The sequence below is a fragment of the Nanorana parkeri genome, unplaced genomic scaffold, assembly GCF_000935625.1.
Source record: "Nanorana parkeri isolate BGI_ZX_2015 unplaced genomic scaffold, ASM93562v1 scaffold317, whole genome shotgun sequence".
Classification (NCBI taxonomy): Eukaryota; Metazoa; Chordata; class Amphibia; order Anura; family Dicroglossidae; genus Nanorana; species Nanorana parkeri.
The window spans coordinates 347,434-363,874 of NW_017306585.1; positions in this window are offsets into that span (position 1 = coordinate 347,434).

Here is a 16,441-nt window from a genome sequence, read left to right on the forward strand (position 1 = left end):
TCATGAAAACCCCAAGAACCCCAAATCCACAACCTCAAAAAAGTAGAATATTACATGCAATCAATAAAACAAGGATTGTACATAGAACAATATCGGACCTCTGAAAAGTACAAGCATGCATATGTACTCAGTACTTGGTTTGGGCCCCTTTTGCAGCACTTACTCCAATTACTTTTGCACGATATTCTAATTTTTCGAGTTTCACCTGTATATATATATGTATTAGGGATGCACCAATACCATTTTTCCCAGACCAAGTACTGATACTTGTCCAAGTACTCACAGATACAATTAGCTGTAACTGCTGCGACTCTTGAGGTTCTCGTGAAAATGCCAAGTCTCTGCACTGGTATCTGAACATCCCTGTTTAAAAGTGTGCATTTATAAACAGCTGGCAACTTCTAATTACTAATTAAAATTTTATTCTGCTTATAGTACAGCTTTTCATACTAATTTGGAACCTCTGTACCAGTTTATCAGATACAGGGGCAAAAGATTTGCACCTAAACCCCTTATATTCTGCAATATGAGTGGTGTTGAAGAGTCTGATGCCCACCAGCAACAGCCTATTGCTCTTAGTTTGAGGCCACTTTTTATTTTCATGTAAAGCACATTTAAGCTGTTATAGGGATGTGGTATTTTTCCAAATTCTCCTCCTATAGTTTTGTGATCTATTAGTGTAGACTTAGTCAGCTATGCTGTGCTGGCTAGTGTCCTCTAAGTGTGCAGTAGTTATTCTCAGTTACGTGCTGTGTTGGGTGTCCACCAGCAGGGTGTGCTGGAGATAACACTCCACATTAAGGATGTTTAATGCCTGGCCAATCAGTAGGTTTGGGGAGCCTGCTGTGCATGCTGGGAGAGATATTAAATATCTGAGGCACTTCCTGGCACATTCTTTTCACTCCAGGGTCTTCACCCTGAGATGATGCATCTGTAATCCACCAATTTAGGCCCCAGGCCTCAGGGCCTAGGGGTATGTAAAGCTGTGGGGATCTCCTATCCTAGGAGGTATCCCTAAGTTACTGGCTGTTATGATGGAGTGCTACAGTACAGGCCTTGAGGAAGTACAGCTGCAGTTGTCCCCCACAGAGATGGTGAGTGTGGAGTCTGGAGAAGTAACACTGGAACCTTCTCATTGCTATCCTGCCTTGATGTAATGACTGAGCATACACCTTAAACCTCAGCTACAAGGAGCCAAAGTTACATGTTATGTGTCCTGCCAGTAAAGTTATACAGAAAGAAGGATTATATAGATGACAATATAAAGACTAATGGATTGTGCTTTGATGTATCCTGTGCTCCCTCACCCTCCTACCATTACTTCTCCATGCATATGCAAATAAAACTATCCAAAATATATTCCAAGTGACTGAAGCTCATCACTCTTATCCACTACTGACTAGAGTTGTATGTACAGAAGAACATGCCTAGGGACAAGGTTATTCTCAACTACAAGGCCCAGCTGGGTGGAGACACTATCATTTAAAGATATATTTAATCCCATACTCCCTCCCAACAGGTTGGCAGCGGTAGCTGATTGGTGGCGGTCATCTCACATGCCCCCCCTTCCCCCCGAAACAGGGCTACACTAGCATAGCAGGGCACAGGCTAGAATCAAGATAGTAAGGAGACTTTTCTTGGTCATTTGCAATGGCAGTTTCAAGCTGTATGCCTGGAATGCTTGACCGATATCAAATGGAAGGGATCACATTTTTCAATGTTCAATTCAAAGCTTAAAAAATAAGAAAATCAACAAAAACATAGATAGCAATATATACAGACTTACAGTGGAGCCAATTTTTGATTATTTATTTATGCCTAATGCTGATACAAAAGTAGTGTAAATAACTGCAAGATTAGAGTCCTGCATTTACTCAAAGCAGAACAGACTCCCTATGTTTTCTTTTATTACATAGTTGGGTTTAAATCAAGAGTTCACTTTTAAGTTTCAAGTTGAAAACCTCTAAAATGCTCAATTTTGCAACATTGTTTTGTAATTTGAATTTGGCATTGATTCTAATGCATATGTATTACAGTTTTACAAATGTATATTATAATTTACAGTAGGTTCATCCTAGGTATCTACAAATCATGCAGGCATTACATTTTTATTATAATGTACTGTACCTAATTCTAATATATGCAATATATGCACAACGAGAAATCTAAATCTTGTAAAATGTTCAGTCGGTTCCTTTTAATATATTTTTTGTGCTTTTGAAAGAGTGAATAATGCTGTAAAAACTAGACTTCAATTGTGAACGCCTGAGGAAATGCTGTAGGCAATCTCTTCCCCATGTGAAATAAAAGCTAAGTTTTAAATATAGTGGGTTCTTTATTAAAGCAAGATCTGTCATACAGTGCAAAACCTATGTATAATATATATCTAGGCTACCGCTCTATATTATGTCACAATTATAATTAAAAGGCGTATGCAGTACAAAATAAAAAAAAAGCAGCTGCGTTAATTGTTCTGTCTATGTACACTTTAATCAAGTTTATGATTAATTGTCTGCGTCTTCCTATTTCCAAGTAATAAAAAACCTTCAGCCTTTGGTCATTGTTGTACAATAGTTTGAACTGTATCATTTAATTTCTTCTAAAAATATTCATCAGCTCTAAAAGTAAAACTATTCTGTCAACTGTTATCCACTAAACACTGCCACTATCCTAATCCTAATTTCAACAATTGTACTTTGCACATTTTATATATATTTTTTTTATTTTTTTATTAATTTATTTACAGGGCTTTTAGTATTTTTCTAGTTGGAAATGCAGACTCTTATCAGCTCTTCTGTGATATGCAGTCTCTATCCTAGCAACACATCCAGGAGATTGCACCTGAGGGTGAATCAATGGTGTGAATAACTTATTCCTGAATGATCAAGGAAGTGCATTTAACCCCCCAGGACCATAGACATTTTAGCTTTTCCATGTTTGTCAGTTTAACCAGACATAACTCTTTTATCCTGTAAATTTCCCATTTGAATTTGAGACTGTTTATCATTTCACTAATAGACTTTTAGATCAGTACATTATAAGGCTATCTTTCTAACTTCAAAAACAGATTTCAGAAACAACAAACTACAAAAAGAAAAGGTTTTAAACATAAACAAAAATATGTAAGTTTCCTGTACCTGAACCATATTCCTGATTGTGAGTGCATGTCACAGCCAGCATTGTGCTAAGAATGAATATTAATCTCAGGGTATTTTAGGCAATAGAGATAAACTTTGTGTTTGGGTCATTCATGCAGTTGACCCCAAATTGTTTCCAGACATAGCAACCTATTACTAGTCATGCAATTCTTGGCCTTTGAACAGCAGCCAGGTGGCATAGAAAGGCCAATAAAGGTCGTTTTTAAGAGCCAGCCCACTCAGTTTAGAAGTTAGCTTTCTGATCAGTGTTTTGTCATTGTGTTGGATAAAATAGATTAAATAGAGACCACTGCTATACAGTGCTACTGTATATAGTGCTACATACAGAACCATACTGTGCTGTATTGTGCTACAAAAATGTGAATTGCAGTATGGTGGGCTACAAAGTGTACATATTTACTTCCCCCATTACAGCTTTTTTAGGGGATTTATTGGGGCTTTCATTTTCTTTTCTTTCATGTTTTTATATACAGGTGAAACTCGAAAAATTAGAATATCGTGCAAAAGTTCATTTATTTCACTAATGCAACTTAGCCGTCTACCAGGAGATTTTGGAGCACTTCATGCTTTCTTCCGCAGACGAGCTCTATGGGGATGCTGACTTCATTTTCCAGCAGGACTTGGCACCTTCCCACACTGCTAAAAAATGTCTGAGATTGTGGATCTGGGTTTTCATGAGCTGTAAGCCATAATCATCACAATTATGACAAATCACGGCTTGAACTATCTTGCTTTGCATGTAATGAGTCTATCTCATATATTAGTGTCACCTTTTAAGTTGCATTAGTGAAATAAATGAACTTTTGCACAATATTCTAATTTTTCGAGTTTTACCTGTATATTGTATATCTTTTTAAGCTTCAGTGTTCTAGGTGGGGGGGGGTATAGTGTTTTAGGTTGAAAAAAAATTGGAATTTAGGAAATCTCCTAAATTACTATAGGAATATTTAGGAAATCCCCTCTATTTATCTTGCCTGGAAGGGCCAACAAGGAGAGGCAGATGCTCCCATGCAGCAATAAGAGGGCAAGCAGCCTTTGTGTCCGCAGGCCAAAGTTGGGGGATTCACTAAAAAGACAAACAGTTTTTGATTTTTAATTCTGTTCATTTCTTTTGGCCATCTCTGATCTGCCTTCAGGAAAGGGATGCCACGGCAGGGACCACCTCTCTCCTTGAAAGACGATTTGTACAGGAGGCCTTTCATTCTGTTTATTCTTCGTACACTGGAGGTGTGTCTTTATTGGTCTGTCATGAAGTAGTGTTCTCCTGTAGGGCAGTGGAGATTGATCAAGAGGTCAGATATATTTTTTTGCATTGTATATTGGCAGAGGTTGAATGAGTTGTTGCCAATGTATATATTCCTCCCCCCTATTCTCTGGGTCACTTATTACGTTTTTTACTCCCCTGCTTCCAATTCCTGTTTTGGTGGTGGGGCACTTTAACAACTTTTTAAATCCCTTTCTGGACACATTTTCCTCTTCTAAGGGTAATTCTGTAAATACATTGACCCCCATTTGGTAAACTGTGTGACGAACTGGGCTTTTCTGGTCTCTGGTGCATGACGCATAATATGTGTGCCACTCTAAAACATATAATAGTCTCTTCCGCATTGATTTGGCAGTGGAGTACGGTGGAGTATATTCCTTTCATTCGCTCCGTTGACATACAGCCATGGGGGGTTTCTGATCATTCACCCCCAGTGATTACAATGGTCTTGGGCTCCTCAAGTTCTTCAGGTATATGACATTTTAACCCTTTTTGGTTGTCGTGGGAGAGCACAGTCGGATCCCTGAGTGGGGACGTAGACGAACAATGCCGCTCGGACCACGCTACTAGTTTCCATGGTGAGGAGATGACGCCACCGCTGTTTCGACAGCAGTTTTATTTTATTCTTCACCCGTCTGTCATTGTGCTGGATTTTTATGTATGGTTTATACTCCTCTCCCAAATGATCTGATTCTTCTTGTTAAGAGGTATGGATATGCTTACTTGAACAGTTATGCCTGTTTGTACGTATTATTTTATGATAGACAATGTTTTTGAACACTTCAATGCCGTGATTACTTTATTTACTTTTTTGATAGTTTTTTTATTTTTTGTGGGCTCTGACATCACTATGACGTCATGGGGAGGTGGTCTGAGTTTCTGTAATGGGTTTGCGGATATACATGTGTATCTCACGTTATAACATTGTCACTCTGTCGCACTGATGAAGGGACCCTGCATGGCCCTGAAATGTTGGCTATCTGACGCATGTGAAGCTGTGTTTCACATAAATGAACACTAAGATTTAAATTATATTTCCTGTGTGCTTGTGATCATGCATTTTCTAGTACTATACTGTATATACTTTGGACACCTCTGCTTATTTACAGAGTAGGGTCCAACTACCAACATTATATCTGATGAGGAAGCTCTGGCATACGAGTAAAACAATCTTAGGTCTTTCAGGATATTTGAGATATATCCCCCTAAGGCAGAAAACATATTTGCTGGAGTTGTATAAGTTAGAGGTGTTTCATAGATAGGAGATCTTAAGTCTTTTCACTTTTTCAACTTTACTCTTAGAAAGATCTTAAGTGCTTTTCTCAATTGCAGTCTGAATTTGCTTTGTTGGCTTACATGTTTTTTTTCCATATTTACAGCGTACACACGCTCTACAGTCACAACTAAAAGGAAAATGCTGTATATCTCTCCTACTCTATTTGATCATATAGCATAAGCTCATCTAACAAAGGGTTTAATCTCTGTAGCATATACACATCTGCTTGTAAATATTTATTGAAATACTCTATGCCCTTCAAACCAAATGGGAGGCAGATTTGGGTCCTATTGAGCATGAGGTGTGGGGAAGGGTACTAAAATTGGCTCCTTTTGGTATCGCTTTCCCTGTCTCATAGACTTACACAACTTTTTATAGTGCAGAGGGTATATCGTAAGCCAGAGTTTCTTTATAAAATTGGAACTAGATCCTATTCTAATTGTGGTCATTGTACTCATGGTAAAGGTTCACTTATTCATTTATTATGGAGATGCCTAAAATTAAAACAATATTGGCACAAAGTGGTATGGTTACTGAATAGGATATATGGTGTTCACTGGAAGTAGACCCTTTGCCATGTCTATTGGGGTATATTGGGTTACCTGACGTGGATAGATATACATTAGCTGCCCTGTCTAAAGCACTGTTCCTTGCAAGGAGGTTAGTAGCAGTGAAGCGGGTTTCTCCATATTCCCCAACAAAACGAGACAAGTGGATTGCAGAATGAATAAATATATTCTGTTTGAAAAATACACATATAGATTGCACCAGAATATGCGTAAATATTATTTGACATGGTCCAGATGGTTAGAGGTTATGCATTTTTCTACAGTGGTTAATTAATATTGTTTTATATAGCTACTTAATAGTGTATTAAGAAAATTATTGTTTTGGTCATTTATTGTAACAATGTGGCTGGTTCATTAGCGGTTATGAGTTATAGAGTTAATATTAGTCCCATGTAACAACCCTGGACATTTTTCTTTTGTTCTTTCTGTTTTTTTGTGTTAATGTGTTTTTCTTTGTCTTTGTTTCTATGGTATTGTACAATAAAATGAAAAAATAATAAATAAATACATTTGAATTAAAAAAAAGGAAAGCATAAGTGCTTATGCAAGGGTTCAGTGCTCATTTTCATCTAGGGATAAAAATAATGAAAATATACTCACCTGAACCTTGGAGCCAGCTGGCTACTAGACCAGTGCATGCAGCCTTGTTCCCCCTCTGCTCCAGTTGTCTAAGATCCTGCGAACCATCACATCAAATACAGTGTATTGGACATGAAGACGCCGAGGATAGTTAAGTTTAGATTTTTTTGTGCTGACTACTGTAACACTCCCCTATTTGTATTCCTGCATTGGCAACATGACCTAACAGCTTCTGATGGAGAATGCAAGTGTCTGTTTCAATATACATTAGGCAGGCATGATCCACAGTTTAAACTGTCAGGAAACCTGCCCTGAGAAATGCCATGCTGCCATGGCTTGAGTTCTTGCATGTAGACTTGAAATGGCTGCAAAATGGCAAAACAAAAAGGTGAAAGCTGTTTTTGTTTTTTTAATGGCAATTATTTAAATTCAATGTGTTTTTTAATTAAAAGAGTGTAATACATTAAATATAAAAAATATATTTATTCCTATAAACATAAATGAAACAATAGATGTTAAATCTTCTAAAAAATTAAAGTAAATTGTATTATGCAAAATCTTTCACTGAAATATAACATCAGTTGATGTGCATATTGCCTTGTGGAAAAATATACTTTTTTACATAGGCAAATTAAACTGTGCATTCAAACTGTGGGTTCATTGTGTCATGAAAATTGTGAAATGATTGCTTGGTTTGAACACTGAACGTATTTAAAGAGTTTCAAAAATATAACCCCAGGCATCAGATATTATATTTTATGTAAAGGCAGAAGATTATGTATTATCATTTTCAAGTTAGAAAAGTGTTTTTCTTTAAAAATAAATAAGCCTTTTCCCTGATTGTAATACACAGACAATATAACTATTGCATTTTCATAAACCATCAACATTTTAGAAGATGGCTCAAATGTGTGTTTATGCATATTCATTAGAACCCACTTTATAGCAAAAGACAGTAAAGGAACCATAACTATTTAAAATGTAATTCATTTTAGATCCTACAGAAACAGCTTAATTCTGCAACATAAATAACCTACAGCTGATTCCCTGAAAGCAGTATTAACTAAATAACGAAATAGAGAACACAAGTGGCATGCATAATAAAAGCACTGCATAATTATGCCATAAAGGTTAGGTAGAGATCTTGCTTGACTTGCTAAACAAGCTAATACTGCTGTAGCACAGACCTATGTGTGTCAATGCTCAATCTCTTTTTATGAGTGTCACTGCTTTGAATTCACTGCCTGTGTTTTGCTGCAAGCAGTTTCTCATCCTATGTTGGAGTTTAATTTAAAAGAATCAGCTTCACTCCCACTTAACCATGTCACTGATAACTTGCAATTCACTTAGTCTACTTGGCAAAATGGAAAACTATAAAAAAATTGCCAACATTTTATTTTAATTTCAAATTTGAATAAGATAAAGACATATAAATAATTTTATTTTAATTTCAAATTTGGATAAGATAAAGGCTATGATGCGCCGTAGTTGCCTTCGGTCCAGGGATGAACGCAGTGGGGCGAATCCTCACACATACTCATACATACAGTATACCAGGGACGTGCACTCAGGGGAGGCAGGGGAGGCAGGGCCTCACCTAGAATTATGGAGGAAAAAGCTGTCAGCTTCATGCCTGAAGCTGACAGCTTTTTCTCCATTCAGATCGGCATCTAACAGGTTACACAGCAGGGAAATCCTCCCCACTGTGTAAACTGTCATGGACGAGCGCCTCAGCACTGAGGAGCGAGTGAGAGACAGTGAGGCTCCTCCCTGTCTCCTCCTTTACAGTAGCTTGGGGACGGGACTTTGGTGGGGGTACTGCCGGCGCGGGGGGGGCGTGGCGGGATGTGCTGGGGCCGTAAAAAAATACCAGGGGGGAATGCAACACATGCACTAGCCTAGAAATCAGAACTGAACGAAAAGTATGTTTTGTTTTTTTAACTTAAAGGAAAGGAGCATGAAGAGCATACATACTACAGTATGTATGGTTTTTGCCTTTTCAGTATATGTGTATTTGGTTCATCTCTTAAGTTTGTCATTTAAGTCCCTTACATTCCAGCTCAATACAGGCAAAGATTTTTTTACCCCATTGTGACATAATATATTTTTCAAAGAATAAAGGTGATCACTAAAAGCAAATAGAAAAGGTCCAACAATTATGGACACTGAAGAGTAAACAAAACACAATGCAATTGAGTGAAAAAACCATAGGTCCCGCTGTGTGGATGAATAAAAATTAGAGTGCAATATTTCAGACAGCAGCCAGGAATATTGTCACTACACATTATGTAAGCAGTTTAAGAAGGCTGCAATATAAATCGGGAGAAAGACAAGACAGGTTTTATCATAAAATAAAAATTAAAGTGTATTATATCAAAAACAAAAGCCAGAAATATTGCACAGACTCTCTGCACATTATGAAAGTGGTTTTAATAGACTGTAATTGAATAGAGAAATGCAAGGCAGGCTTTATTGTAAAAATATAATTTAGTGTGTATTATTTCTGAGACAAAGGCCAGAAATATCATGCAGACATATATCGTGCATAATCAGCATTGAAGCGGTTGAAGTAGACTGTATTTTGAAACAGACACACTGCATGCAGCTTTTCTCCAAAATTCACATATAAAGTATGTATTTGTCATATCAAACAGGAAGAAATATAATACAGACTATATACACAACATTGCAGTAGTTAGACTATGCTAAATTTTAAGATTGACACAATGCATGCATCTGTTCAGGCAAAATATATAAAATAAAGTATATTATTTTACTCTAAAAACTGCACGCTCATTAGTTTTACAAATTCTTATAGGCTTCATTGGCTAAAACAAATCCCTTGTTCATCTTTAGAGGAGACACAACAATTTCAAGTTTATATTTTTCAGAATTGAATAAAAGTATTATGATACTGTACATACATCATGCATAGCATTTTATAATTTCTCATTGGCTACATCATATTCTTTAATTAGCTTTGTAGGACAGAAAAACAATGTAATGCTTATATTTTTCAAATAAAAATAGAAGTTATATTTTAGATAAAACATACAAAGTATTTAACATTTTTGTAGGCCTCATTGTGTAAGCCCCATCTCTAATTTAGATTTGGAGAAAAAAAAACATTTAATGTTTAAATTTTTCAGAATACAAAATAAATAATATGGTACACACTGAATAGGCACCATTTCTAAAAGTTTGTTGTAGGCCTCATTGGCTAAACCACATCCCTCATGTAACTACAAAGAAAACAAAAAATAGGGTCAAAAAATGATGTTTTCACTGAAAAATAATGTTTTCATTTTTCAGATTAAATTAGAAGTAATATGCTACACACAGCACATATTGCATTTATACAATTTGTTGTAGGTATCATTGACCACATCATGCATTTAGCATTGGAGTTACCATTTAATTATTGTTGTATAAGAAAAATAAAGGGGCTCACCTCCAATGTGACCATCCTCTCCCCATCTTTAACCTCCTCCCATCCAGCAGCCGTACCTAAATGGCAAGACGGTAGCCTTGTAGATGCGCTTGGGCATTTTAAGACGTCCTTCCCCGCCCCCTTCGCTTGTATTTTGTGGGCCCCCCCCTGACCGCTGCTGGTTCTGAGATCTGTCACCATCTCTGTTACCTATGCATCTATGTCGATTGCGCCCATTGTGTCACACATGTTACATATCACCACAAACATCGGATTGTAAGCAATAAATCTAGGGCCATTAATCACTAATAACACTAAACTGATGAGCACTAAAAGCTTTTAAAGTGTTGGCTATGGACAATTTTTACTGTGGTAGATTTTTGCAATTTTGCAGGCGTGTGCAATTGTAAGGCTTGACATGTTTGGTGTCTATTTACCTGATGTGACCCCATTTTTTTATATTTTATAAAAAAACTTCAGCAGCTTCTCTGAGGGTCCCTAGGTGACATTAGGGATCTTGGAGGCCCCTGATATCTCCATAAAGAGGACTTGTCATATAAATTGGCTATCACATTGGGGGCTTGTTAGCTCCGTATGTGATAACAATAAAGTTAAGTGTAACAAAAGTTTAAAAAAACATAAACAAGCATAAACAAATTATATATATATATAAAAAGATTTAAAAAACACAAAAAAATGTAAAAGTTCCCCGCCCCCCACATACACACACAAACATGCGTCGGGTGCATCTATGTACAAAAACGACGATTGCGCCCATTAATTTTGCAATTTTGCAGGCGTGTGCCATTGTAAGGCTTGACATGTTTGGTGTCTATTTACCTGATGTGACCCCATTTTTTTATATTTTATAAAAAAATTGGGGTTGATAATAAATGTTTCATAACACAACATAGGGAAATCGTTTTTTTTGTTATACATTAAATACTCCACAACATATAACCGAGACCTGTGCAGTCTGGAGAGACCTCTTATTAAACCCTTCATAACTGAGATAGTTTTCAGTTTCTGTTCATAAATGACTGACACACTTTTTACATTTTTGCTGTGGGATTCTTCCACAGCAGTAATATACTTTCTTACTAAATGTACCCACACATATTATATATTGTTTTTTAGAGGACAGATAGGGCTATATAATCAAGCCATAAGACAATAAAGCAACTTTTGGATGTATTACCTGAAAACAGGTATTTAAGTAGCTTTGAATTATTATTAAAATTTTAATGTAATGAACTTAATTTATTGACCCTGTGCATGCAGTTAAGCAGACAGTCGGAGCACAATTTGGGTATTATTTGTCATCTTGCTGGGGTACTAGAAGGTCCCCTTTCACATCTTGGTGGAGAATTCGGGCAGACAAAATTCTTGGCAACAGTTAACCTACACTATATTGCCAAAAGTATTTGGACACCCCTCCAAATCATTGGATTCAGGTGTTCCAATCACCTCCATGGCCACAGGTGTATAAAATCAAGCACCTAGGCATGCAGACTGCTTCTACAAACATTTGTGAAAGAATGAGTCACTCTCAGGAGCTCAGTGAATTCAAGCGTGGTACCGTGATAGGTTGCCACCTGTGCAATAGGTCCATGCGTGAAATGTCCTTACTGCTAAATATTCCACGGTCAACTGTTAGAGGTATTTTAACAAAGTGGAAGCAACTGGGAACAACAGCAACTCAGCCACGAAGTTGTAGGCCACGTAAAATGACAGACCTCCAAACTTCGTGTGGCCTTCAGATTGGCACAAAAACAGTGCGTAGAGAGCTTCATGGAATGGGTTTCCATGGCCAAGCAGCTGCATCCAAGCCTTACATCACCAAGTGCAATGCAAAAGGTTGGATGCAGTGGTATAAAGCCGGCCACCACTGGACTCCAGAGAGGTGGAGACTTGTTCTCTGGAGTGACGAATCACGCGTCTCTGTTTGGCAATCCGATGGACGTGTCTGGGTTTGGTGGTTGTCAGGAGAACAGCACTTGTCTGACTGCATTGTTCCAAGTGTAAAGTTTGGTGGAGGGGGGATTATTGTGTGGGGTTGTTTTTCAGGGGTTGGGCTTGGCCCCTTAGTTCCAGTGAAGGGAACTTTTAAGGCATCAGCATACCAGGACATTTTGGACAATTTCATGCTCCCAACTTTGTTGGAACAGTCCCTGTTCCAACATGACTGCGCACCAGTGCACAAAGCAAGGTCCATAAAGACATGGATGAGTGAGTTTGTGGTGGAGGAACTTGACTGGCCTGCACAGAGTCCTGACCTCAACCCGATAGAACACCTTTGGGATGAATTAGAGTGGAGGCTGCGAGTCAGGCCTTCTCATCCAACATCAGTTGAAGCTGTTAGTGGCAAAGGGTGGGCCAACTCAATATTGAACCCTAAGCACTAAGACTGGGATGCCATTAAAGTTAATGTGCGTGTAAAGACAGGCGTCCTAATACTTTTATAGTGTATGCGGAATAGTGTATGCGGGACAGATGAGCTGTATCTTTTATAAAGAGAGGCTAATATTTGCACTTATTTAGACCTCTGTATGTATGACTACTAACATTTGCCAAACATTTATCTATGTGTTATTAGCACTAAGTCTGTTTTTACTCCTTTGAATATTATATGTAAACTTTGAATTTGTATGCTAAACAATAGCAATGTAGAGAACCTTATTGACTGACCTTGTGTGTGCAGGTAGCGACAATAAATCTACCAGTCTGAGCAGAATTTGAATGTTGTATGTCATCTTGCTGGCATACCAGAATTAACCTTTTTCACACCATATTTTTCAAGGGAGCAACTGTATGCTGTCTATGTGCCCAGTGCATACCAAACTAGTGAAGAAGAATTTAGACATGCTGCATTTTTTTTTGCAGTGCAACACGCATGAAGGTAACACGTTTTAACACGGTTATCACAAATGAAAAGAAAATAAGCAGTTGATACTATTTTGATCCTTGATGCAGCCTGTACAAAACAAATAACACATTTAAAAAACACTTGTCAATGCAATTTAAAATGTGCCCATGCAATGCCTTTTGTGTATTTTAAGTGTTGTGTTGTGTGAACGAGCCCTTAGGTGTTGCTAAAAATGTTTTTAAAAAAGTTAAGAAAATAATAAAAACAATTTAAAGAAAAGGAAAAGAAAACCAACGTGGGGTCCCCTTTCCAAACAATAGCAGACCCTTTAGGTCTGGTAGGAATGTTAGGAAGGACCCCAATTAAAAATAAAAAAAGTGTGTGGGTCCCCCCCCAAAGTTATGCCCCAAAAATGTGGAAAGAAAGTATGGGGTACCCCCTAAAATACCCCACTAGACCCTTGATCTGAGCACCGGCCTGGCAAGGAAGTAAAGGGGGTGGAACAAGCGAGTTCCCCCCTCCTTGTCATACCAGGCCACATGCCCTCAGCACTGGGAGGGTGCTTTATCTTTTTCCAGGGCCCCCCCTGGAAAAAGCACCTTGTCCCCATGCTGATGGGGACAAGGGCCTCTTCCCCATAAGAGCAGAGGCGTTGGTTGTGGGGGTGTGGGTAGGGGCTTCTTCACATCAGGGTACCCCTTTAATAAAGGGTCACCCAGATGCACCCCCCCTTGTGAATGAGTAAGGGGTACTTGTACCCCTACCCATTAACTAAAGTTAAATTACATTTTTTTTTTAAAGGGCCAGACTTTTAGAGAAAAATCCTTTAATTGATTAAAAACACAACAAAGGCTTTTGACAAGTCCTTTATTGTAAAAAAACAAAAGAAAACAAATATATGATCCACCGACGTTATCAAGGGTCAATCACAATGTCTAGTGTTCTCGACGATGATGACAACTAGAGAAAATAAAATAATAAAAATAATAAATACATTTAAACATTTTAAAAAACGACGCCCGCCAACCCATCTCTACGCGACAAACTCCCTCCGCAGAATGACATTCTGACAGATGTTGGCAAAATATAAACAATTGGGTGGAGCTAGCAGTGACATCACTAGCTCCGCCTAACTGCTTACATTTAGCAGACACCTGACTGTCCGCCCAACTGTTGCAGATTAATTACAGCCCAGTGTATTCGAGGACGCTGGGCTGTCATCGAAGGACAACAACTGGGCGGAACCAGCTATGACATTATGGCTGGCTCCGCCCAGCTGTTGTCATCTGCGGGGAGAACGGTCGGCTTCGGCCTACCTTCTCCCTGTTTTGGCTGTCACTAGGGCTCAGCCGAGCCGAAGCATATGCCTTCGGCTGCTGTACGGGATATTGTAAATAGCCTGTACAGCAGTCCTTCGATTCCAATGAACCAAAGGGCTCCGGCAGCCAAAGTGAACCGAAGGAGCAGGCAAAGCTGTGGCTGGATCCTTCGGCTCTTTAGTAAATAACCCCCTTAGCATCAGTGTGAATGGACAAGCTGCAATATATTAGGGGAAGTAAAGTATCAATGTTACCATTTTGCCTGCATTTTAATTTCATGGGGCTAATAGTATATGACTGTATTTTACTGATAGAATCCGGAATGCTTGCTTTCTCTTGAATCAAAGCAGATCCCACACAGTTATTTACCATTGAATGTACCATCTCAGCATTGTGGAAAATATGTTATCAATAAGGGGACATACTGTACATACATAATCTCATGTCTGTGAGTGTTCTCTGAATCACTCTGAAATTATGCCAATGGGACTAGTTTATTAATAGGTTAGAAAATCCTTCTCAATTGTTATTGCCAGTACTAGCTTCCCCACTCCACTGTTTTCTCTCCACATAGAGTTTATACTGCAATCTCAGTAACGATGACATTGTAAATTATGTCAAAGCACAGTTTTACATACTGTATGAATCAGAAGATTCCAAACAAGTAGTTGGGGGATGGTGGTAGCTCATAGTGATTTAAAGGGTTATTAAACCCTTGCATGTGTTTGCATATATCTACTGCTAGTAAACAGTAGATATATGCAAAACGATAAAAAAAACTTTTTCAAAGGGTTAATACTTACCTGTGTCTCCGCCGTGTGCTCCCGTCCGAACATCTGAAAATTTCTCGGGCGGCCGCAAAGGATCTTGGGGCGGGTGCATGCGCAGTTCAGATGTTCAGCCGGGAGATGAGGAGAGACACAAGGTAAGTATATGGAGCAGCGTGCACCTACACAGAGGGACATGAGAGAAGAGGAGGACAGAGGAGTCAGCGCTGGATTGGATGGGGGGAGGGGACTTTTGACTTTAATGTCACTTTAAGCATATGTGTGTGCTTTACAAATATGCATTGCACTCTGTTGGCTCTGGGAGTCTACAGCTAGCACAACATAATACAAATGAATAAATTGAGAGATAAAAAAAACGAGCACGCTAGAAAACATGCCAAAAATTAGGGTTGCACAGATACCAAGTACAGTACTCAGTACAAGTACGAGTACATGTACCGATACTTTTGAGCTCCAAGACTACACTCGAGAAAAATTCAAAAATTAGGAGGCAGCTGTCATTTGTAACCTGAACACGGAACTGCTGGGATTTGTGCATCTCTGTTTTAATGCACGATTTTGATTTAATAAATATAAATAAAGGGATGCACAGATACCAGTTTTGCGAGTACGAGTACTGGTACTTCCCGAGTACTTACAAGTACGAGTACTGATACATTTTTGTTTATTGTCATGTGACAGTTTTCCGAAAACAATACAGACTAATGATTTCAGGACAGTGGTGAAGTCCCAGAGCCAGGTCCCAGCTGCAACCGCTGCAACACTGGTAGTTCTCATGAAAATGCCTGGTATCTGCACTAGTACTCGCAAAGTATCTGTGCATCCCTACCAAAAATCATACGATTTTCGGCGGGTTGGTAGCGCGATTGCAAGACGGAAGCCGCACGACCCAAGGTGCGCAAGCGCACACTGCCCGCTCACCATTACAATTAGCGGGGAGGACTTGCGATGATCGCAAGTACGATCTGCCTGTCCATGATGGGGTCGTACGAAATTGTAATCACTTTACAACCATCTCACAACGAAAGTCGTGCGATGGTTGTAAGGTGTATGGTCACCTCATGTGTTACCAAGCCGGGTATCAATACAGATTACAGACCTGTAATATGCAAGTTATTGTGATATAAAAACATATTTTAACATTTTCAAGCTTTTTATTTATTGCGGTGTTTGAGCTCACATGCATTAATTA